Genomic DNA, 23,722 nt, shown 5'->3' with positions numbered 1-23,722 from the left:
ACAAAATAAATTGTTTTCATACCTTCTGTTGGGGTTACATGGATTAAGAATTTTCCATCTTAGGGGCGCCTGGGTGGCTCAGTCGGTTAAGCGTCCGACTTCGGCTCAGGTCATGTCCCAAGGTTTGTGAGTTTGAGCCCTGCATCGGGCTCTGTGCTGACAGCTCGGAGCCTGGAGCCTACTTTGGATTCTGTGTCTCCTTCTATCTCTGCCCCTCCCCCACTTGTGCTCTGTCACTCTCTGTCTCTCAAAAATAAATAAATGTAAAAAAAAAATTAAAAAGAATTTTCCATCTTCATTTTTTAGGAATTGTTCTTCTACTTCTGGGCCTTTTGCCAGATCATTGTCCTCTGTCACTCAAAAGTCCAAGAGGCTTAAAAAAAAAATCACAAAATATATTTCCGTGTTTCTAATTCTTTGTTTTCAGAATAAAACTCAGTCCTATAAAGCAAGATACATAGCATTTGGTGACCTTAGTCCTTCCAATCAATCATTGACTCAGGTGTGTGTGACGTAAATGCCAGAAGCCCAATGGGAAACATTCACGTTCTCGTGGAAATGAAAGCAATTGACTTGTCAGTTTTAAGTGTTTCTTGCATGGTTCAACTTTGCAGAGGACAATGGCAGGAAAAAAATGAAGAGAGGCAAACCAAGAGGGAATGGAATTCTGAAAGGAGCTAAGAAGGTAATGGGTAGGATGGTGAAGACAAGAGGATGGAGTGTTGAAAAGTTGGTTCTCACAGCAGTTCTGTCTTGTGCTGCTTGTTGCCCTGCTGGTCCCCATCAAGGACTGTACTATTTATTATTACAACATGTCTGACTTGAGGCCTCTGCTGGCGTTTGAGGCCGTTTCCATTCCACAGTGGTTTCCTACCTTGAATATATTCTTTCTGCTATGGTGAGAAATAGCACTGACAGAAAAAGGGTAAAATGGAAGCGTGTATCTCCTGAAGTGATCGATTTACTGTGGTGAGCCTCCTAAGTCACCAGAGCGTCCCAGCACCATTGACAAGCACCTGCTTTACCGCGAAGGGTTCTCCGACTGAGCAAGGGCTATGCCAGCTGCAAGGGCTGAACAGCCATATGTCAACTATAAATGGCAAATATTCTCAAACGAGTGGAGAAGCAAAAAGTCTTTGTTTTACTTTGTGCAGACTCTATTGTGGAGATTGAAAGCAGTTTCTATCGCTTGAGTGTATAAGTTGCCTTGAAAGCCGAAATTAACAGGACTCTATCAAATACATGTCGAAGGAAATTCATTTGGCATTGAGATAACTGACTCCAGTAGAGATTTGCTTTTGTACATATAAAAAAAGGTCAACATGGAGGTATGTGAGGAATGCTTTCTTAGGTCATGTGTGTCTAAGAAAGCAAGCAAATAAACATCTTCTCTTTGTGTGCTGAAAGGCCGGAAGCACCGTCTGTTGGCATACCACAACTACTCTCAACTTCTGTGAGTCCATTTTTCAGGACCTCTGTCATCTAGAAAACTGGCTAGGCAAAGGTTTTGGATTCCAACTCCTTTTTATACTTAGACTGCTGGCTCCAAAGACAGAACTTGTGATAACGTTAGGTTTACACACGTGTGTGTTTGTCTGCGTGTGCTCACAACCCCCCCGTGAGTTTCTTCAGATGCTCAGGGAAAAGTGTGGAAAGCCTGATGCCTTTGGGAAGGACTCAGGAAAAAAGCTCAAAAGAAACTCATTTTCCACAGAAATCCTATAAACCCGTGAGGCCCTGAATACCTCCAGAATAAAAGCACAACTCAGAGTTTGCAGGAAATCTTTCCAACCTTCTAGTTATCAAAATACCATGAACATATGTGGGCACAGAGTTTTCATTAGCTTTTGTAAATAACCAAACTGAAATACGTGTAAGTTTCATATAAATAGAGACATGGTTTAGGAAAAACTCAGACTTTACTCAAGTCATTTATGAGATTTAAAAAATGATTTTCAGAAGGGAATGTACATTACACTTACGATAAAAAGAAGTGAGGGGAAAAAGGGCATCTCTTTGTTTTTTTTTTTGTACAAATGTGATGTCATGTATCAAAACATTTTCAGCAGTAGTACTGGATGAAAAGAAAATTAGTAGTAATGTATTAAAACAATGTTTTAGCAAGCTGTTGGTAGCAGAAACACCCGATTCTAATTGGCTTCAGCAAGGAGGAAATTAATTCTTTCACGTAACAAGTGGTCCAGAGGTAGAGAAGGCTCCAGATGTCCCAGTGCAGTGCTCTGGTTCTCAGTGGCTCCTGCTTCTGTGAGATTCTTTTTGCTTTACGCTCATAGCAGCACCAGCCACACTTTCCAACTCCTTATCCGGATGTAGCAAAAGCAGAGACAGAAAGGTCTCTTCTTCTGGCGTTTTCCTTTTTGGGAGCAAGGCACACTTCCCCAGTGTCCCTCCAACACATAGCCACCACCAGTATCAATATTCAATCCTGTTTTGAGTCTGAGAGTCAGACCTGCCTCCGGGGTTGGCTCACTTGACGGGGAACCAGACCTTGGACATAGTGATCGTCTCATTCAGGATTCACACGTGAACTGAGAGCAAGGTCACCCACCATCCCTTGAAGTGTGTGACGGGATGGACACACTAGCTTTGCTAGCAAGGGTTAAAGGGGAGTGGGTGTTGAGTAGGCAACCAGAGGTATCCGGTACATGATGGAACATGATGGAAAAGCCTGAGTTCTTAAAAACACGATAAAATGTGTCCATCAAATGAAACCTTTGGTTTTCTAGGTTACTTTAAAAATTAATATTTTTGTAGGTATTTTTGTAAAGAGAAGATACATTTTGCTAAAAAATAAGAATTTATCTTGAAAAATATCCCGAATAGAGCAATTACAGCATTTGGCACTGGGTTGGGGTTGAACATCATTTTATCTTTTTCACCAAGAGTGAGGGAGTTGGAAGTCCGTAGCTGAAACTCATCTTTGATCTGTTTGGGACAGCTGTTGGCTTCCTTGCTAAATCTCATGAAGTAATGTCCAGATGAAATACGAGTATTTAGACTTGAATCGGCTTTCAAAAAAGTCACTCGTACTTGAAAGAGGGTTTGGCAGTGAGATTAGTGAGAAAGATACTATTGTGTCTTCATAGAATCTTGCAATGTGTGGATTTTTGACAAAACTTTGGGGTCTCCCATCATTGTCACTAAAATGATAATGGTAACACCTCTCCTTTATTCATCACCTGCATGTTCTGCCAGGCCCCATGCCCAATGAGTGGTATGTTCATCTTTTTTTAAAAAAATGTTTCCTTATTTTGAGAGACAGAGAGAGGGAGAGAGAGAGCAGGGGAGGGGCAGAGAGAGAGGGAGAGAGAGAATTCCAAGCAGAGCACAGAGCCCAATGTTGGGCTTGATCCCACGAACTGTGAGATCATGACCTGAGCTGAAATCAAGAGTTGGATGCTTAACTAACTGAGGTGCACCCCCCACTTTTTTTTTTAATTAAAAAAATTTTTTTTAATGTTTGTTTATCTTTGAGATAGTGAGAGAGAGACCGAGTGCGAGCTGAGGAGGGGCATAGAGAGAGGGAGACACAGAATCTGAAGCAGGCTCCAGGCTCTGAGCTGTCAGCACAGAGCCTGATGCAGGGCTGGAATTTACGAACCGTGAGATCATGACCTGAGCCAAAGTCTGATGCTTAACCGACCTAGCTGCCCAGGTGCCCCCATTTTTTTAAAGGAGGAAACCTACCTGGTCCATGCTCCCATCCTACAAGGGTGGCAGGTGGGCATGGAAACCAGGACTGTCCAATCTTGATATATCATCTTCCTTCAAAAGAAGAAACATGAATAAGGAGTGATTCTGGCCTCTATTGGTGGAAAGGTGCTTAATCCAGTCCTTGGGCAGATGAATCACATGCTCCAGCATGCCTTTTGGTTGCAATGTGGAACACAAGCTTTACTATTTGCAGTGTGGCAGGTGTTAAAGGAAGTTCCCTTTCCCTGTCTCCCTCCCTCCCAGTTAATTCTTCTCACTGCAGTTGGTTATCCTGTTCAAGCAAAATGCAGCTTTATGACTGCTCTGCTGAGAGCCATCTGGGGGCTTCCTATGGGAGTAGAAGCTAAACTTTTAGAGGATGTACTTGTCTACCTTCTCTGTCCCTGCCTCCCTCCCCTCCATTCCCTGACACTGTCACCTTTTACTCTTCTCTTTCTCCACTCTGCTCCTCGTTCCATCCCGCTTACTGTTCCTCGAACCCATCAGCACTTCCGTTCCATTTTCAGGACTTCGCCTTTGACGTATGTCCATCCCGGACTGCTCCCCCAGCAGAACCAGCCTGGTGCGTTCCCTGTTCATTTATTGGCCTGGTGTTTGTCTCCACCTACTAGAAGCTCCGTGAGAGGTTTTGTCTGGTTTTGTGTATTGCTAGACCCCATGTGCCAGAATGGGACCCAACACGATGGCTTAGTAAATACCGTTGGCCAGATGATTGAGCGATTCGTCCACAGACCACAGCCCTGGCTGTGGACCCTGAGGGAGATTGACAGGAACACAGCATTGCTTACTTGGCAGACCTCCTAAATTTAGATGCCTCTGCCAGGTGAGGGATGTTCAGCCCCTCCCTATCACTTGGGGTGAATCACAGTTTTGTGGTTTTGTTCGGCATCTTATAGTCTGACATTCCTCAAAATGTGGAAGCTAGATGTAATTCTTAACTGTGAGAAAACTTTTCCAGTCTGGCTTCAAGCATTGCAGAAGTCTTGAAGATGGTCACCCAGAAGCTTCCATGTGTTGATGACTGTGCAGACCCAGAGAAACACTCCAGATAATATTGACCCTTATGTAGTTTTTGCATGGTGCTGCTCGTAGATGATAAGCCCAGTGAAGGCGGAGCTTCATATCGAATTGATACTGTTTCTGCTCCCCCAGCAGCATGATGGCCGACCAAGAAGCGAAAACTAAGTCAGACTAACCAGCCACTAAGAACACGGGTAGAACAGGTTAGTCGCATTTCCAGACGAAAGATGCATAAGGCAATGGTAGTAACCAGCTTTGACAGATTGAACCTTTGCACCTTTGCACCCTGAGTAGCGTCTGTCGCTTAGACAATATTTCTGGGGTGCCTGGCTGGCTCGGTTCGTAGAGCATGCAACTCTTGATCTTTGGGTTTAAGTTCGAGCCCCATGTTGGGTTCTGTGGAGTTTACTTAAAAGAATAAATCAAATCTTAAAATTTCTTTGAGCATGTGCCAGATACTGCGTTAAGAGCTAGGCATATAGTGATAGAAAACAGAGTATCCTCATGAATCTTGCAAGCAAGTAGGAGAAGCAGACATTTAACCAGGACACATGTAAATAAATGAAAACCCATGATCAAAACTCTGAGGAAAAAGAAAAAAAAGTAGGCAGTGGGTGAGGGAGTCATGCTGAAACAGGCCAGGGTGGACCTCTTATAGAAACTCAAGGCATGACCTTTGAGTAGGTGTGAGAGTCCTGCTTTCAGGAGATTGTTTCTGGCTTTCATTAGCAGTAGTCACAGGGAGCCTCGAAGGTCAAATCTGGATCTCTGTAACAGGGTCCACAACACTGGGAAGTTTAATAAGATGCAGAGGTTCTAGAAAGAGAATGGCAGTTTATATCAGGCAAGCAGTGTTGCTTAGGGCAACAGGGTTCTGTTGCATGGAGTGTGTGTGTGTGTGTGTGTGTGTGTGTGTGCAAATAGCACGTGTGACCAGGATATTGAGGCAGCAGCTATGGGACGAGGGGAAGGAGTGGCGGTGGCTGTAATCCACACGGTGGAAGAATAAGCAAATACTGATGCGAGATTTACTGTAATGCTAGGAAATTCCGGGAGATAGCCACGGCAGTAGAGGTGGTTTATGCTTTTTGGTCTCCGTGTTTCAAATCGTAAGGCTGTGTCAAGTCAGACTGTTAGAGGAAAACACAAAAATAGGAAAAAAAAAAAAGTCTTCATGCCGTATCAACAAGATCAAAGTTGGTTTAAATTTGCATTGAATGATGGTGGTTTTTAAAAATTCGCTTGCGCTAATCTAGCAACACCCGGTTGCTTATAGTGTTTTTGCACCGTTAATCCCTTGTACCTGTTAATAGCATGTAATGAGTGGCATACAGCTCGTCTTTAGTCTGTGGAATATGGGTTCTGCAAAGATGACTGCTCACAATTAATTGCTTCAGCTTCTTCCATCGTCTCAAGTGATACGGGTTTCTATAGGAGGAAAACCAAACAAACCCAAACCTCCGCAGACTCTTTTGAAAACCATTTTAGAGCAACTAGTTTATGTCCACACCATAGAATTGCCATTTCTTTGCCATGGTGTCCGGGTGTCAGGACCCGCAAATGGTAGCCGACTTGATGTCAAATTCTCCGCCTTCTCCCCTGAGCTCTCAGATGCCTGAATCCAGCCAGGTGTGAGGATCCTTCCATTATTGACTCAGAAGCTTGGTCCCTTTGTCGGCTTCCGTGGTCAGTCAGGCTGTTTTTCTCCCTGGCTCTGCTCAGGGTGTAGAAGGAAGCACTACATCATAGCACCTGCATTCCTGAAATGCATCTGTTAAAACTGCAGTTCCCCCGAGAAGGCTGCCGCACGTAACACTCCAGGATCCGCATGGGGTTAGCGCTGCGGCTCAGTTCCTACAGGTCCTGGGGACGCCGTAATTATCATGACTTCATCCCACACATTTGAACGTTATTGTGATAAGTCTGTGATGGCAGAGAGCTTCAGAAGCTTAAACAAATCTACTTCAGGGCTCTAGCCTATACTTACAAATATTACCTAAAAGGTTACTCATAGCTAGCTTTTTTTTTTCTTCTTCAAATTTTGACCCAATTTCTTTTCAGAATAGACTGGCAATTTACCTGTCTGTTCTCCATGGGCCAACTTTTAGGGATGTGATGTTGTGTGAAGGGAGTTTTTTTCATGATGTTGAAAAAAAGATATTTTAAGACAGTAAAGCATATTAATTTGTAGATTCCTTTTTTTAATGTTTATTTTTGAGAGAGAGAGAGAGAGAGAGAGAGACAAAATATGAGTGGGGGAGGGGCGGAGAGAGAGGGAGACACAGAATCCAAAGCAGACTCCAGGCTCTGAGCTGTCAGCACAGAGCCCGAGTCGGGGCTCGAACTCATGAACAGTGAGATCATGGCCTAAGCCAAAGTTGGAACCTTAACCGACGGAGCCACCCAGGCTCCCCGGTAAAAATGTTCTAAAGAAAATAAAAATGTAATGAATTTATCCTTTTCAGAATCTCATATGTTCCAAGGACATGGCTAACGATTTCATCAGTAAGGCTCTTCATAATAGTTACACGGGTAATTGACCTGAGGTTCGACAACTTCCTGGCGGTGCCCTGCTTGGATACCGGACCGCTTGTTGTTTTTCTATTTGCATTAAGGCAGTGACCAAGATGATTTTTGAGGGGAGGGAGATATTCCTTGGAGGACAGGATAAAAGATTAGTCTTTACTATTTTTGGTATCCCCCCACTGCTGAGCACAGTGACCCATATGCTGCGGATCCCAGTCAAGCCTGCTGTCCCCGACATTAAGTTCAGACTGTGACTTCCCAGGGAAGAATCTCCCTAAGAGAGTGGGTCAGGGTGAAAGGTCCCTTGAGTCACCAAACTCTTCTGTTGATGATAGCAAAGCCAAGACCAGACGTGCCAGTGATGCTGATTTTACGTGCATCGGTCACTAACACATTTGCTGGGTTTCCATAAAATGCGAGAAAGTGATCACAGACCGACTGCTCATAAATCCGCCAAACCCCCTACAGGCAGAGGGCCTTGAGAGAAAGAAGCTAAGGGCACAGCTGCCAACTGAGGAGTGAGGCAAATAGCTCTTTGAAGAGGCCCAAGGCCACACCATTCTCCCAGGGTCCCCTGGAGAAGTGAGGGGTGAGGCTGGCTGGCTGTGTGAGGAGACGTCTCCCAGCAGGCTGAGGACGGAAGGGTTGTGGACATGCCCGAGGCTACCCACAGCGGAATTTGGAAGTGAATAAATAGTCACATCTGCACCTTCCCTTAGAAGATTTTTCACAGCTTGAACTGGCTACTAAAAGGTAGGTACCCCCCTTTTAAAGAACGTTTGAAAAAAACAAGGATGCAGTTGCTTTCTGTGAGACTATGCTTGCTGTTGATGTTCAGCTCTCTATAAATGTATATTAAGTAAGTGTTACTACCATATGTGAGTATGGTAGTGAGTATGTGAGTATTCTATTAGCTGTTAAGTTAAATTAGCTGTTAAGTTAAATTAGCTGTTAAGTTAAAACCAAAATGCCTGTCCCTATGTAGAAGGTGTGGAAAGAGACACCGTTTCTTTCGTATTTGGTCCTTCAGTATGGCAGAGTGCAGAGTTGAAATATTTGAAGGGTTCAGGCATTGGTATATTATGCAGGTACCAGTTGGAGACCCACGTACGTCTTTTCTTTATGACGCTTCTCCAAAAAACGTTTCTCTTGTTAACACTTAGATTTGGTTTTGGGTTTTGGTGTTTTAGACCAAACACGGGATTTAGGTAAAGGATTCATTAATGAGAATGCATTTTCCACTACTGCCCAATGAATATTTGATGGCATTTTTGTTGCCTTGAAATGGTAAGATGCTGTAAATACCTCTGAACAAGCTTTTCAAGAAGTTCATATTCTCAGAAAAGCTGACGTTCGCCTAACCACGATAAGGCAGGGCTGTAGTCTCCCTCCTCCTCTTGGGTATATCTGTCTCTTATATTCAGCCAACTCCATGAAAAGGTGTAGAATTTCCCATGAGGTTTCAGGAGCCCATAATGTTATTACCATAATTGATCGGTCTTTAACCTACCCACTTCTTAAATAAGAAGATTCACTTTTTATTTTTTCTTTTTGCCAACACCTGCAGTCAGATGTTTCCCTGTTTTGTTTTGTTTTGTTTTGTTTTGTTTTTTAATAGTGTGTGTCAGAAGTGGCTCCTTATAAAGACTAGGATCATTTCCTTTTCATAAAGCTTTCTGAGAATAGTGATACTGCTTTGCTAAAAATGTCTCTTCTGCAGAAGAAACTTTCCCTAAGCACGCAAACACGATGAGTGTGTGTGAAATGTGGCCAGTAACGGTAGCCATACTTGGCAAAGGCGAGCGACAGGAGTGAACAGCAGGTTTGTGCGTTGTCGGCCTGGGAGGGTTTAGATGTGGCCCAGCCTCCAGGTGGGAACCTGAACCGCATCCCAAGAGACGTGCCTACCTCAGGAGGCTAAACACAGAAACACTCTCCTCAAACCTAGCGAGTCAGTTAATTAACTGCATTTATAATTCCATAATTGAGACTCACTCTTATGGATGGTTAGGCAGTTAACTAGCCATATGGAAGTGATGTGGAATTCTAATGAAGGTGGAATTGAATAGCAGGGTAGAAACTCGGCAGGTCGGTGGCTTCTGTGCTGTGGGAAAAGGGATCTGGACCAAGGATGAGTACCTGGTTAATAAGGTCTTGAGAAGTGCCTGATAGCTTTTTCTTTAAGACTAGGGATGCAAGATAGAACTATGAAACACGAGAAAAATGAGATTTAAGTTGAGATTGGCAAAAGGGGTATTTTATTTTTATTTAAAAAAAATGTTTATTTATTTATTTTGAGAGAGATGGAGAGAGTGCAAGTGGGAGAGGAGCAGACAGAGAGGGAGAGAGAGAATCCCAAGCAGCCTCCATGCTCAGCACGGAGCCCGATGCGGGGCTTGATCCCGTGACCCTGAGATCATGACCTGAGCTGAAATCAAGAGTTGGATACTTACCTGGGTGAGCCACCCAGGCACCCGAGGATAACACCACATCAGCCCACTGGACTTTTACTTGGTCTCTAAAACAGAACATATAAGCTGGGAGTGCATGACCAGCTATGAACTGACTTGGGTCACGGTAAATGTGATTTTTGTCCCTCTACATTTACACCTGCCTCAGTCTGCTCTGGGGTCCTGTAGCTGTCCCTGCCTCCTGCCATCAAGGCTCCCCGACTGTGCTGTTTGGCAGGATTGGATTTTGTCAGTTGCCTCCCACAAAGGAAATGCTCAGGAGGCATATGTTGCAGTGCCTTTCCGAAATAGTTGAAGATGTCACCTTCATAAACAAAATGACTGGATTTATTTTCTTTCTCCCTTCCCTTCTTTTGATGATCAAAAGACAGAACATTTTAAGTACTCCCCATTCCCCCCCCCCCACCCCCTTCTTGACTGATTGGAAGAAATACTGTTACATGGCAGAATATTGGCAGTGAGTAGAAATACAAAGAAGGTTTAACATTAACCTTATGGAGGAACAGTGCAAGACCAATGGAATGATGGAAGAAAAGGCTTACTAATAATATTACATACTAGTATAATTAAATAAATATGGAAAATTTCATGCATTTAGATGGTGGTCTAGATCCTAACACTTAACCACTCACTTTCAAACAGAAGCTATTTTTGTAAGCACGTAGGAGTCTAGTAATATTTTTTGGCTAGAAATCATTTAAAGTTTACATCACTGTATAGCATGGATTAAGCAGGTGCAAGGAAATTGAAGAAGAGAATGTTTAGATTTCAGAAAGTGAATTCCATGTAACTGTGAGAGGTGGAGCTTGGATTAGTGCCACAGTTTTGAGGAAGACGCTTTAGTGACACCGTGTTTCTGTGCCTGATTCTTATACACACACACACAGGTACAACATGTGGGAGTATTCATTGTCCAGAATTCTAGAATTCATAATTTTGCAACCAGATATGAATTCTAGAATTCATAATTTTGCAACAGTGATTCATGCAAAATCTTTTTCTTTTTTTTAAACCATATATTTGAATAAATTGTGAATTATGGATTTTTTTTCTTTTTTACTAGCAAAGTGGTATCTTTTGGAATGACTTCTTAATTGTCCACGGTAAGGTTTATATCTTGCTGGTCAAAACATCTTAACATACTAAGGTCAAGTTCAGAATTATAATCAAAGAAGGTACTTAAAAATTTTTTTTTTCCAGGGAGTCTGATTATAAAAGAATTTTGTAGTACCATTACCCGTAACCAAATTTTTGTCTAGTATTGTATGTCTTGTCTTCATTTTGTACATTTCTTTTAGTTTTATGATTAGATTCTTAGTAATATCTGCCCGCCACTCCCCCTTTCTTTCCCTTCCTAGGATCTGAATAAATACAGCTTGATGCGTGGTCTTCATTTATTGTAGCTAATTAGAGAGATACTTGATCCTGGACATGTAAGGTCTGGTGTTATCAAGCACTGATTTATAAGCTACAGGGACTGTCCTTTGTTGATGTTATACACACCATCTCAGTACCCCTGCAAAAGAGGTGGTGTTACGTCTGTTTACAGATCAGGAAATAGGTTCGGAGAGCTTCAGGGACTCCTCCAAAGTGTCAGGTCAGGCCGCAAGAAACATAGTTGATCCAGGATTTAAACTCAGCTGTGTCTTACCCCCACACCATGGCTCTTTTTACTGTGCTGCATTGCTTTTCCTGTAACTTTTGCCTGTTTCAGAAATTAATTTATCTCCTGGAACAAGCAATTTTTTCTCTCTGCTAGGTGTTGTGACCTATTTTCTGTTTCATAAGATTTTCCAAGGACATAATTTAAGACAGTCTATGTTTTTAATTTTTCAATATGTTGTTGGTGTTTTGTTTTGAGCAAATAAACAGTAACAACAATCAGATAGTCCAGAAGCTAAATCATTGAGCCAGACTTCACACAGGAGAAACAAAGAGCTGGTAGCCATGCCAGGTGAGTTATCTCTTGCACCAGGTGCCAGTCCTTCCCTCGGGCATACGCCTTGGAGCCTTTGGGCCTCAGGAGTGCTTGTTATGGGCTTAATTATTTAGCTCAATAACTGTTCCCTTGTGCTTTCACAGTTGTACACTTCTTTATTAGGAAGGGATAAATATCTGATTGTGGTGAGGCCATGCGAAGGTAGTTTTGGTGAAAAAAAAAGTGGATAATAAAGTAATCGTTGCATATGTCTTTTTAAAATATGTGGAAATAAGGAGCACCTGGGTGGCTCAGTCGCTTAAGCCTCCGACTCTTGATTTCGCCTCAGGTCATGATCTTCCAGTTTGCGAGTTCCAGCCCGGAGTAGGGCTCTGTGCTGACTGCCCGGAGTCTTCTTGGGCTTCTCTTCCCCTCTCTATCTGCCCCTCCCCTGTTCGCACACTATGTCTCTCTCAAAATTAAATAAATAAACTAAAAAAAAAAAAAAAAAGTGAAAATAAAAGCAATCTAAGGTGTGGTATTATATAATTTTGAGCATTTAATGGAATGTAAGAAAAGAACCCATTTAACCCTGAGGTTTAGCCAAGTTCACAGTCTTAGAATTGTATTTCCTTCTCCAGGAGTTGAGACCTGCTCTTGATCCTGCAGGAAGTCCAATTTACGTAATCATAATGTTGTAAATGTAGCTAAAGAGTCTGCTGGTTAATCTCCACACAAGACAAGACGTAATTCTAACGATAGAGAAAACAAACCAAGGCCTAAAAACCTGGCAGTGCAGAAAGAGTCCCTTCTTTCCACTGACAGAAGTCCATGGCTAGACCGCAGGAAGAAAAGAGGCTGTAGAGGATGCTAATTTGTTTCGAGATGCTAATTTCTTTCTCTTACATGGTGGGATGTCAAGATACACCGTGCCAGGCTGCTGAAACAAGAAACAGAGCTGACCAATTGAAGAGCTAAAAATAGCATAATCAAGAAAACTAGGGGAGAATTAGAGGTGAAGGAAGTGTGAATGAGTTAGATATGAGGGAGGGAGGCAGGCAGGCCGAGGTTGACAAATCAAGAAGAGAGACCAGCCTGTTATTTGGTTAAGCTGATAACCACAAAGAGTGTAAAAACAATAATAACGGAAAGGAGTGGAAATGGGGACCGTGGGCCCAGGGACACTTACTTACCACTTACTATCACCTGGTTCTGTTTGGAAAAACTTAACTGCCTATGCATTACTTTTAAGATGATTTAAGAGAGAAGATTTTAATAATTGTGGATGCAGAGTCTCAAGAATACCTTTCCACACTATTCCATTGCCACTATTACCAAGCCACCAAGGACTGCTGTGGCTAATGGCGGAAGGCTTTGGACAACGGTAGGTTGGGGTGGGGTGGCGAAGGACTTAGATCCACAGTCACATTCAAGTCTTGAGCTGGATTCATGTGGCAGAAAACTACCAGCCTTCCTCAAACGTGCAAGGTCAGAGGCTCTGGCGACCAGACCGTGCCTGCCAGGAAAGCTCAGGACCTGTTCTCTGTAACGCTCCTGCCGCCTTGGGATCCTGCTTCGTAATGTAGGATGCTACGGCCATTCTGGAGAATAGATGCCTGCATTGACTGCCTTTGTTTTCTCTGGTCTGAGGAGTGGCCCAGCTTCAGGGCACCGACTTCCTTCCAGGAACTTCCTGCAAGGGAAAATTTCGACTTTTCTGCATGAACACTCCAAATGCCTGTGGGTTGAACAATGGCCACAGCAGTTGTTTTTCAAGGGACTTGGTTTTGTTTTGACCTTGAGAAGTGTGGATTGTTGTGTTCATGGCGCCTCCAGGTGGGCAGTCAAGGAAGGGCCTCTTGGTGGGGTGGGAGCCGCTGGAGAACGAGGACCTGACGGGGCCATTTTCCCTTTTAGCCCTGGTCTGAGTGGTCCTGGGAATAGCAGTTCCGTGACAGGGTTTGGGATGGGAAATGGAGTCCAGGGAACAGCTGGGGAAGGAACTTACTGTGGAGTTCCTGCCAGTAGCTCAAGGATGCTTCCTGGTTCAGAAGGTTGTGAAAATAGATGCCTTTATCTGTTGTCCCTCTATCCAGGCAAATTTGTAAGTAATCCCATGTTTTGAAATAAAGGAAATACAAGGGAGTATTCTGAGGTTCCCTCAGCAGCTGGAAAACCTTGCCTAAAATTGTAGTCGCGCATTTTCCTGTCAGGAATTGAGTTACTGTGGCTTTAGTCCCGGGCTGCAAAGTGAGACGCCACCATGATTGGAGTGGATGGTTTTCAGTGAGTGGCACCCTCTGGGTGGGGACTTTGGCAAACTAAAATCTCACAGCTCATTGAAGTTGCTGTTCAGTTTCAGCTGTTGCCACGTATGGAGAGCAGGCTTGACAGAGCTTCCGGTTTTTCAAGAAAAACAAGGACTCTGGATTTATAAGTGAAATCTCTTGTATTTCAAACGTTACCAACTAATGAAAAGGAAATGAAATGACTGCCTAGACTTTAGAAGCCATTTATTGGGTGGTAAAGTCTGAGAACCTCCAGCTCTTTCCTCTGGTTAGGACTCTAACTCTTGTCTCCCCGTAGTTCTTCTGTCTGGATTGTTGAAAATGAGCTGTACCTCTTCTGGGCACTGTCTCTGTCTTGCATCTTGTCCCCAAAGCGTTTCAATGACACTCTCTCACCTACAAGATAATGTAAGTTAGAAGTAGGCGAGCAAGTCAAAACAACTGTATGAAGAAAAGTGGAACCAGAATGAACTTGTATATGCCTGTCTGTGAGCCTGTCAGTGGATCTCACATTGGGCATGGAACTTCGTAGCAACTTGCTCAACACGGAAGCCACAAACCTTATCACCTCAACAATTTGTGATGTCCTTTAAACAAACTGTTCAGCAGAGGTTGATGCCAAGATCAGAGGATACTTCCTAAAGGGTCTTCAAAGGAATCGTATCAGAGGCAAAGCCCTCATGGCAGTGTGGGTTTTATAGGACTTGCTCTTTTTTGTTGTCCTTTATGAAAAGAATGATCCCAGGGGTGCCTGGGTGGCTCAGTCACTTAAGCGCCCGACCTTAGCTCAGGTCATGATCTCGTGGTTCATGAGTTTGAGCCCCGGGTCGGGCTCTGTGCTGACAGTGAGGAGCCTGGAGCCTGCTTTGGGTTCTGTGGCTCCCTCTCTCTCTGCCCCTCCCCTGCTTGCACTCTATTTCTCTCTCAGAAATAAATAAATATTAAAAAAAAAAAAAAAAAAAGAAGAGTGAACCCAGTTAGCACTAATGTGTGGTTTAGGAAATGAGATAATGGGGAGGGCTGAGCTGTACGTAAAAGCCTCCTGGTGGCCTAACTTAAGCAGGTGGGGAGAGGGGTGGTGGTGGAAGAGGGAATGGTTTGGGAGACAAGTACTGGCAGCGGAACCTTGGCTAAGTTGCTTTATTTTTCTACACCTCAGTTTCCTCATCCATGAAATGGGCGTGTTTATATAACGTGATCACTCTCGTAAGACAATTGTGTGGCTTAAATGATTTAGTTCAAATAAGGCAGTCATTGCAATTCCTGGTATCCAGCAAGCATTCCTTGAATGTGATGAATTAGAGACATCGCTAGCAGTGAGAACTTAATTGTCAACATGATTAAATGTGGCTGTTGCGATTGTTTTACAGGACTTAAAATGTTTTTGTTTGCCATAAAATAGTTTTAGTTAACACTCAATCCCTGGTCACCAAAAATATGTTTAGTACCTATGTACAAAGTGTTTTGCAAGGGTTGGTGGGACGGCCCCTGGTCTCAAGGAACTTGTATTTTGATTAACATGATAAATACTCATGAAGAGTATGAGACAGGATGTACCAAGGGCCATCCCAGCACGGCTGTGGCCATTCAGAGAAGGCTTATCACGGTGATCTGACTGACACCAGAATAAGGTTTCACACACTGATGGTTGACTTTATTATTTTCAGACTAGACTTTTGTAGTTTGAATCATTCTAAACACTGTACAAGAACATTTCCAGCTATGGGGCGCCTGGATGGCTCAGTCAGTTGAGCATCTGACTTCAGCTCAGGTCGTGATCTCACGGTTTCTGGGTTGGAGCCCTGCATCTGGCTTGCTGCTGTCAGGCAGAGCCCGCTTCAGATCCTCTGTCCCGCCACCCCCCCCCCCACCCCCGCCCCTCCCCTCTCTTGTGCATTCTCTCTCTCAAAAATAAAAAACATTAAAAAAGAATATTTCCAGCTATGTAACAAAGTACAGTGGGGATTTACCTCAGTGCTTTTGTATGAATCATTACAGGAGAGAATGTAACAACAGCAATTAACCATGCTTTGCAATTTGTATTAATTTAACGTTATCATGGGTAATTTAGGTTGGGTCATCATATGCATATTGTAGCATTACAGAGAGGACTCTTAGCTGGCCTTGGGATACACAGAGAGATGGAGTTCTGGGTTACAGGCATGGCCAGGCACCCCGATTGAAAATATAAACCCTGGGGGCGCCTGGGTGGCGCAGTCGGTTAAGCGTCCGACTTCAGCCAGGTCACGATCTCGCGGTCTGTGAGTTCGAGCCCCGCGTCAGGCTCTGGGCTGATGGCTCAGAGCCTGGAGCCTGTTTCCGATTCTGTGTCTCCCTCTCTCTCTGCCCCTCCCCCGTTCATGCTCTGTCTCTCTCTGTCCCAAAAATAAATAAACGTTGAAAAAAAAAAAAAAAAAAAAAAAAGAAAATATAAACCCTGGAGTAGAACCCAGAAACCCTGGGCTCTCCCATTAGTGGCCCCTATGGCCTGGGGGAAGTTAGGTGGCCTCTCAGCGCCTCGGTTTTATCATCTAGGAGTTGGGATATGATTGTACTGGTGTCTGTTTCATAAGGCGTGCTGTAAAGATTACATGACTAAGTGTCTTTGAAGTCCTTGGAACAGTGTCTGGCAAAAGTAAGCACGGCATGTGTTAGTTATTATCATCGGTCTCTCTTGGAACAATCAATATTTAATTTTTAAAGACTGCTGTCTGGTCTGACTTGGGCATGCGGCCTGTAGTTTCAGAACAGAACACAGCTGACTGTGCACGAGGGGATAGAAGCTCGTAACTTTATGGCACTCTGGACCTCATTAGCTCTGTGACTGTGGACACTCGGGAGGGAATTGGGAGGGTTCCTGTTTCAGGCCCAGAAGCTGGAAGCTTAGCTCCAGCTCACTGGCTCTGTGATCCAAGGCCAGTTCTTCAGTCCCTTAAAACCCTTTGTCTGTATCTGTAAAACATGCCTCACCTCTCCTTCTTCACGTGTTGAATTTTCATCCTCTTGGAAAGTACTGGGGGCAGGTAATGGTTGAGAAATAGGTAGGTGAGTGGGTTATATTCTTAAGATGCTATTAAAAATTAAAGGAGGGGTGCCTGGGTGGCTCAGTTGGTTTAGCGTCCAACTTTGGCTCAGGTCATGATTTCCTGGTCCATGAGTTCCAGCTCTGCGTCGGGCTCTGTGCTAACAGCTCGGAGCCTGGAGCCTGCTTTGGATTCTGTGTCTCTGTGTGTCTGCCCCTCCCCTGTTTGTGCGTGCGCGCGCGTGCTCTCTCTCTCTCTCTCTCTCTCTCTCTCCTCCTCCTCTCTCTCAAAAATAAGTAAACTTTAAAAAAGTTGTTTTAAACTTAAAGGAGATGTAAATGTAACTACTAAATATTATCGATTTGATTTCAGGTTTTCATAGGAATCCAAACATACAGTATTGATTGTGCGAGATAATGAAATTTTACCTTATTTTCTTATAGGAACCCAATAACAACTTTCATTGATTGCTCAGTTTTTGTGTTTCCTAGGTTCCCCACTTTTCCATCAAAGAAGTGGCTTAAGTTTCAATGTGCTTTTTGAACCCTTCCCAGTGAAGTTCTGTTCTTTGTGCCGACAGCCAGTCCTCCCACACATTAGCGTGGCTCTCATTCACATCTGGTGGCTTCTGAGGTCTCCTTTTTGGGGAGTTGCTCAGCCATGAGAGTTGTGGAGAGATGGAGACATACATAGGCTACATATATATTTGTGACTGAAAATGCATGCATGACATCATGGCTTCTCTTTATCTTTTAGTTTTTAATGTTTATTTATTTTTGAGGGAGAGAGGGAGGAAGGAGGGAGGGAGGGAGAGACAGAGAGAGAGAGAGAGAGAGACAGACACAGCGTGAGCGGGGGCAGGGCAGAGAGAGAGGGAGACACAGGATCCGAAGCAGGCTCTAGGCTCAGAGCTGTCAGCACAGAGCCCGACGTGGGGCTCGAACTCATGAACCACGAGATCATGACCTGAGCCAAAGTCGGTGCTTAACTGATGGAGCCACCGAGGCGCCCCTCATAACTTCTCTTTTGGAGCAGTTCATTTCAGTTTTCCTTAAAAAAAATTCCTGGCCATTTTCACACGATTATTCTTCAAGGGAAATTTATAATTCTTTTGTCAACTCCTTAAAAAACACTGGTATTTTGAATGTGAACGCACTAAATATATAGATTAATTTGGGGGAAATCCACACTTTTACAATCCAGGAACATGGTATGCTTCCCCCGGTCTCCCCTTTTAAAACACCTCCTCTGATTTTATTCTTTTTTACCTCAGTAAGTGAAATCTTATACTTGTATTTCTATGGGTCCTACACTTTTCCTGTTAAATTTATTTCTAGATATTTTATATTTTGTTTTTGATTGCTGTAGTGAACAGACTGTTCTTAAATTACATCTTGTAACTGGTGTTTGCCGATTATAGAAGAGCTGTTGATTTTTGTACATTTATAAGTGGGCTTAAAAGCTCGTTTACTAAATTGCCTAAAAATGGGAACTGATGTTGCCTGCATTTGTTCTGTTCATGAACACAGGAAAAAAAGAGTCTGAAGAACATATAGTTTTGTTTTATTTTATCAAACTCTAAAATCCACCCTGGTCTCTATTTTTGTCACTGTTGTATCCCTAGCACCTACCTCAGGGTTTACCATGGTACGTACTGTGTAAACATTTGTGGAATATTTCTTAATTTTCTTAATTGTGTAATAGTTTTTCAGTAGTTTGTCTTTTTCAAGAATAGCAATTATATCATCCCTGAATCATAACAATTTTGTCTTGTTTCTAGTATGTGTTTCTTTCATTCTTTCATTTTAATTTTTTTTCCAGCCTTTTGGCTCCTTTTGCCCGGTTTACCCAGCTCCTACCCTCTGCCCCCTGCCTCTGGAAACCACCAATCTGTTGACTGTATGAGTTTGTTGAGTTTGTTGTTGTTGTTTAAATTCCACCTGTGAGGTCAATACAGTATTTGTCTTTCTCTGACGTACTTTACTTAGCATAATGCCCTCAGATCTATCCATGTTGTTGCAAATAGCAAGATTTCATTCCTTTTTTTTTAATGTTCACTTATTTATTTTAAGACAGAGAGAGACACAGACAGTGAGGGAGAGAGAGAATCCCAAGCAGACTCTGTGCTGTCAGCACAGAGCCTGATGCAAGGCTTGATCTCATGAATTGTGAGATCATGACCTGAGCTGAAATCAAGAGTCAGATGCTTAACTGACTGAGCCACCCAGGTGCCCTCATTCTTTTTTTTTTTTTAAATGAATGAGTAGTATTACATTGTGTGTGTGTGTGTGTGTGTGTGTGTGTCACATTGTCTTTAACCATTCATCCATTGATGAATACTTAGGTTGTTTCCATATCTTGGCTATTGTAAATAATGCTGCAGTGAATATAGGGATATATATGTCTTTGTGAATTAGTGTTTTTGTTTTCTTTGGGTAATTACCCAGTAGTGGAATTACTGGGTTATATGGTAGTTCCATTTTTAATTTTTTAGGAACCTCCATACTGTTTTCCAGAGTAGCTGCCCTAATTTGCATTCCAGTGCACAAGGGGGTCCCTTTTGTCCACATCCTTGCCAACATTTGGTATTTCTTACCTTTTGGTAATAGCTGGGATGAACACAGGTATTTTACTTCCATTCTAATTCTTAGTATTTTGGCTAGAACTTGCGGTACACTGTTCAGTGATACTCACCATGGTAGGCATCCTTATTTTGGTCCTGAATTTCATGGAATATCTTTAGTGTTTTACTATTAGAATTTGAGAATGATTTTTTTTTTAATTTTTTTTTTTTCAATGTTTATTTATTTTTGGGACAGAGAGAGACAGAGCATGAACGGGGGAGGGGCAGAGAGAGAGGGAGACACAGAATCGGAAACAGGCTCCAGGCTCTGAGCCATCAGCCCAGAGCCTGACGCGGGGCTCGAACTCCCGGACCGCGAGATCGTGACCTGGCTGAAGTCGGACGCTTAACCGACTGTGCCACCCAGGCGCCCCGAGAATGATTTTTTTTAATTGTAGTTACTTGTACTCTCGGTTTACTAGAATTATTTTGCTTTAAAATCCGAAATAGAGTCAATACTTCTATATTGAGGTGATTATTTGTCCAACTTTGACGTATGTGATAACTTATTTCTATATGTATGCTAATATTACAGTATTCTTGAATTATTAGAATAACTCATCATGCTAGTAATACATTACCAAATCTAATTTGCCATCTTTTTATGATTTTATGTCTATATTCATAAACTAGAATTTCTTTAGTATTTTTTGTTTGTTATGCTAACCTGATTAAAACTTTTTTCCATTTTTTTTCTGTGTGCTATGATAGAATTTATGTAGGAATTACTTGGTCCTCATTAAAGGTTTGGCAGAACTCACTTGTAAAACTGACACCAGCAGCAGCCTTAAATTTATTCTTTTCCTTTCTTATTATTTAATACAGGGCACATATTAAATAATTAAAAAACTTAGAATGTAACAGATGGCCAGTAAGTAGGCCAATCACCTGAATTCCTACTCTTCAGTGAAAAGCAGTTACAAACCTTTTGGTTTGTTTCTTTCTAAGCCTTTTTCCTATGTGTAAACACACACAAATATACATAAATTACATAGGTCATTTTAACCGATGTCATTCTACATGTTTAATATTCTGAACACTTTTCTACATCAGAATTAACCTGCATCATTTTCATGGGTTATGTAATATTTCATGATCTAAATATTTATTAATTTATTTAGCTAGTTCTCGATTTGTGACTATTTAGCTTGTCTCTATTCTCTACTGTATAAAATGCTGAGCAGTCCTTCCTATATAGACATCTTTGCTTAATTATCTGATTTTTTTCTTCCCCTTGTGGCAAAAGTCCTACAAATGTAATTACTGGATCAAAAGGTAATGAATATTTTTAAGTACACATTTTGTCAAATGGCCTTTCAGAAAAGTTCAATTTCCAGTGTGGGCGGGTGTCATTTATCTTTATCACTGATACATTTATAAAAGAAAAGTACGTGATAATAATTTAGCATGTGACCACAGGAGGGCCCATCTCCCCGGAATGGACGAGGAGGGGCTCCAGCCTGGCAGGCGCTGATATTAACCTGGTTAATCTAATTAATTGCAGTGTACTTAGCAGCCTTGGGCATTCAGGCTACACATGGAACTGGCAGGCGTCAGAGACTTCAAGACTGGCTGTCGGTTCCACATTACTGTCCCTTTCACCTGCTCAAAGGCTGGGAACCAACCTGTATTGTGTCTGCCTTGCTACCCTTCCTTCCTTGGGAGTACCAGAAGAAAACCCAAAACTTTGGAATGGCACTTTATATGTATGTATGTATACATATATACATACTATATATATATATATATATATATATATATATATATATTACATATATTATACATACATACATAATACATATAATACATATAATACATTATATATATATATTTTATCAAAGTAAAATTTGTTACATTAGAAAAAAATTCAAGGAATATAAAAATATATAAAACAGAGATGGGGGGGCGGGGTGCCTGGCTGGCTCAGTTGATGGAACATGTGACTCTTGATTTTGGGTTTGTCTGAATTTGAGCCTCATGTTGGGTCATAAGAGATTGCTTCAAAATAAAATCTGAAACACACACAACAGAGATGGCAAATTTTAACCCCACTTTGCAGAAACGGGGTGTCGTTTGCAATTTGGCATCTGTTGTTCCAGGCTTTGGTTTGTCGGTTGTTTTCTTTGCAGGAGTGTAAATTGGAGGGCGACTATCTTCTGACCATTGATAACAAGGAAACTGACATGGACTGAAATGGAGCTTTGGTTACTTTATCATATTTGATTTCATGACATTCCTCCCACTAAGGGTATGCTACTTTATACTTGGGGAAATATTAATTCAAGGTTGTTAGGTAGTAAGTGGCAGAGCTTGGATTCAGGCCAAAGTCTGTTTCCATGATGCTCATTCCTATTTCAGAGGCCCTGTCTAAACTTGAACTAATCACAGTAGCCATTAACCACATGTGACAGTTTAAATTTAATTAAAATTAGATAACAAATTTAAAATTCAGTCCCTCAATTGTACTACCATTCAAATGCTCAATAGGCACATGTGGGTAGTCACTACTAAAGAACATAGATAAACACTAGATAGATGACATTTGCATCTTTGTACAAAGTTCTGTTTGACAAAGACGGAATCACGGAAGTCTGAAAAACCATGAATGTAGAGCTTTTTAAAAACAGTTTTTATTTAAATTGCAGTCAGTGAACACAGTGTAATATTAGTTTCCGATGTACAATATAGTGATTCACATTTCCATACATCACTTGGTGCTCATCAGAGCAAGCACTCTCTTGAATCCCCATCACCTGTTTCCCCTATCCGCCCCCCTCCCCTCTGGTAACCATCAGTTTGTTCTCTAGTTAAGAGTTTGTTTCTTGGTTTGCCCCCCTCTCTTTTTTCCCCTTTGCTCGTTAGTTTTGTTTCTTGGATTCCACATATGAGTGAAATCATACGTTATTTGTCTTTTGCTGACCAAATTATTTCACTTAGCATGATCCTCTCTAGTTCCATCCATGTCGTTGCAAATGTCAAGATTTCATTCTTTTTTATGGCTGAATAATATTCCATTACATATTCCATATATATGTGTGTGTGTGTATATATGGCCCCTTGGGCTGTTTCCATAATTTGGCTATTGTAGACAATGCTGCAATAAACATTGGGGTGCACGCATCTCTTTGAATTAGTATTTTTGTATTCTTTGGGTAAAAGTAGTGTGATTGCTGGATCATAGGGTAGTTCTATTTTTAACTGTTTGAGGACCCTCCATTACTGTTTCCCAGAATGGCTGCACCAGTTTGCATTCCTACCAACAGTGTAAATTCCGTTTGTTTTCATAATATCCTTGCCAACACATGTTGTTTCCTGTGTTGTTGAGTTTAGCCATTCTGACAGGTGTGAGGTGATAGCTCATTGTAGTTTTGATTTGCATTTCCCTGATGATTAGTGATGTTAGTATCTTTTCGTGTGTCTGTTGGCCATCTGTATATTTTCTTTGGAAAAATGTCTTGTCTCTTCATGTCTTCTGCCCACTTTTAATTGGATTATTCATTTTTTGGGTGTTGAATTTTATCTTTATATATTTTGGATACTAACCCTTTACTGGATATATGTCATTTGCAAATATCTTCCCCCATTCCATATGTTGCCTTTTAGTTTTGTTGATTGTTTCCTTCCCTGTGCCGAAGCTTTTTCTTTTGATGTAGTCCCAATAGTTTATTTTTTGCTTTCGTTTACATTGCCTCAGGAGCCATATCCAGAAAGAAGTTGCCATGGCCGATGTTAGAGACATTGCAGCCTTTGCTGTCTCCTAGGATTTTTAGGTTTCAGGCCTCACATTTAGGTCTTTCATCCATTTTGAATTTATTCCTGGGTGTGCTGTAAGAAAGTGGTCCAGTTTCATTCTTTTGCATGTCGCTGTTCAGTTTTCCCAGCACCATTTGTTGAAGAGACTGTCTTGTTCCCATTGGATATTCTTTTCTGCTTTGTTGAAGACTAATTGACCATACAGTTGTGGGTTCATTTCTGGGCTTTTTAATTCTGTTCTATTGATCTATGTGTCTGTTTCTGTGCCAGTACCATACTGTTTTCATTACTACAGCTTTGTAACACAGCTTAAAGTCTGGAATCATGATGCCTCCTGCTTTGCTTTTCTTTTTCAAGATTGCTTT

At 42.0% G+C, this 23,722-nt stretch overlaps 1 protein-coding gene and 1 long non-coding RNA gene across 4 annotated transcripts in view; both read left to right on the top strand.

The window, feature by feature from the left end:
* Positions 1–23,722, top strand: part of GNAQ (G protein subunit alpha q) — a 317,449-nt gene that overhangs the window by 35,928 nt on the left and 257,799 nt on the right. The gene's annotated exons all lie outside the window — the stretch shown is intronic.
* On the top strand, positions 222–15,772 carry LOC123593352. The gene is made up of 3 exons (XR_006710276.1): positions 222–232; positions 2,922–2,924; positions 5,201–15,772. It is a non-coding gene; the product is annotated as an uncharacterized LOC123593352 (long non-coding RNA).

This window comes from Leopardus geoffroyi, chromosome D4 (genome assembly GCF_018350155.1).
Source record: "Leopardus geoffroyi isolate Oge1 chromosome D4, O.geoffroyi_Oge1_pat1.0, whole genome shotgun sequence".
Classification (NCBI taxonomy): Eukaryota; Metazoa; Chordata; class Mammalia; order Carnivora; family Felidae; genus Leopardus; species Leopardus geoffroyi.
The sequence above is the reverse complement of the archived record's forward strand: the minus strand, read 5'-3'. Positions and strand labels throughout refer to the sequence as shown.